The 1,722-nt window shown below is 34.3% G+C and overlaps 1 pseudogene; it reads right to left on the bottom strand.

Annotated features, from left to right (window-relative positions):
* The window catches only part of LOC121811787, a 26,763-nt pseudogene extending 25,615 nt beyond the window's left edge, over nucleotides 1-1,148 (bottom strand).
* Between the last annotated feature and the right edge of the window lie 574 nt (nucleotides 1,149-1,722).

Genomic DNA, 1,722 nt, shown 5'->3' with positions numbered 1-1,722 from the left:
CAATCATTATGACTGAAATGTAATATTTCTTCAACAAATGCTGATGAAACTTAACTGAAGGCAAGTCAAATAAACCCAATAAAGTAAAAATATAATTCTAATAAAAAACTCAAAATCACTCACCTCTGACTGTTATTTGAAGAGGATCACAAGAAGCTGTTGCTTTGAATGGTTCAATCTCTACTCTGAAGAAGTATGTGTCTGTGTATGTGGTGATTAAATTAGAAAACAGAGTGGTGCAGTCTCTCTGACTCAGGTTCCCAGTAATACTCATTGGATAGATGTTAACTGCTGCACTACTGTTGAAGATCACATTGTTTTGATTACCGTCAAATTGGGATTGATTTTTAATCCACACTCCAATAATTTTTCTTGTGCTGATAAATTTCTGTTCTTCTTTGGGTCTGAAGCTACATGGGATTTGCAAACAAGATCCACTCAGTGCTTCCAGCTTCTTTGATGCATTTATGAAGACTGCTGCTTCATCAGGACAATTAGCCAAAGCACCTGTAAACACAGTGTCACAACTAACCTATTAATTAAACTGTTAGCAGTCGGACGTACCGCCCACGGGACATTGGATGGTTTAGGGGACTAATAGGACTGCTAAGGGGTTAATTAATTTTATTACAAACATTAACTTGTCTTATTTTAATTTGTCCTCCATAGGACTTAAGATGTAAACTTTAATCAAAGTACTCCTAAAATTAAATAATTGTTTATGTAAAATTAAATTTATAATAGATCATCCAGAAGTGACAGTCACATTTTCACCATTTGCCCTTTTTGATTAATGATGCTAAATTACATAGTTGTTGCTTGAAATATAATCTATTGTAACATGAACAACATGTCTTTGATTCTGTTGGTAACAAAAAGTATTTCAATTACCTGTCAGACTATGAACAGTATGTAAAAACAAAGCTTTGTCTCCATCAGCCTTTTAATTTTGTTCCTTAAAGCTGATAATGATTTAAATGAATCCAATAATGCCTTTATAGTGAACAAACAGCTCACCTGAAACAAAGAGGACCATCAGTAACATGCCGACTATCACCATGTTCACACACAGCTCAGGAGAGGTTTTTACAGTGAACATAATTTCTTAACCAGAATTACAGGGGAACACATCGCCTAACTGTTGTTAGAATAAGGAAGCACAGAAGAGGACATATTGTTTAAGAAAGTGCAATGTCAGTTTGCTTGATCGTATTTGCTATAGGTGTTGAGAAATATTCTGCGGAAGTACAATCAGTTTGCTAATATCCTGTGATAGAGGAAGTCAGGCGATAGATTTTTAAAGTTTAAAATTACCTGTCAAAATAACCCACACACGCAAATACTTTTCACTAACTTGAGTTATTCCAAGCTTGCAGACTTTTACAGATTTTATAACTCAGAGTATCATACAGCAGGCAAGTAGCTGCACAGGTCTTGTGGAGCTATGAAAACACAAGTAATTGAGGAAACTTATGATTTCCTTAAACCTGAAAGTTTTAATCAACTATAAGTGAGTTTAAACCATTTTGGTTGTGCTAGAGGAAATTTGATTTGAGGACCCTTAAAAATAATGATATTTATAGTAGTAATCACAGAGCATCTTAGTATTATTTACTAACATTGTCATCAAATGTTATATTTTCCTAAGTTGTCTACTGATGTCAGTACAGGATAGAACGTCCAGTGTTGTTGATATCATGATGTTACAGTGCTCTCACACAG

This window comes from Haplochromis burtoni, unplaced genomic scaffold (genome assembly GCF_018398535.1).
Source record: "Haplochromis burtoni strain Fernald_Lab_line unplaced genomic scaffold, NCSU_Asbu1 Contig_876, whole genome shotgun sequence".
Taxonomy (NCBI): Eukaryota; Metazoa; Chordata; class Actinopteri; order Cichliformes; family Cichlidae; genus Haplochromis; species Haplochromis burtoni.
The sequence above is the reverse complement of the archived record's forward strand: the minus strand, read 5'-3'. Positions and strand labels throughout refer to the sequence as shown.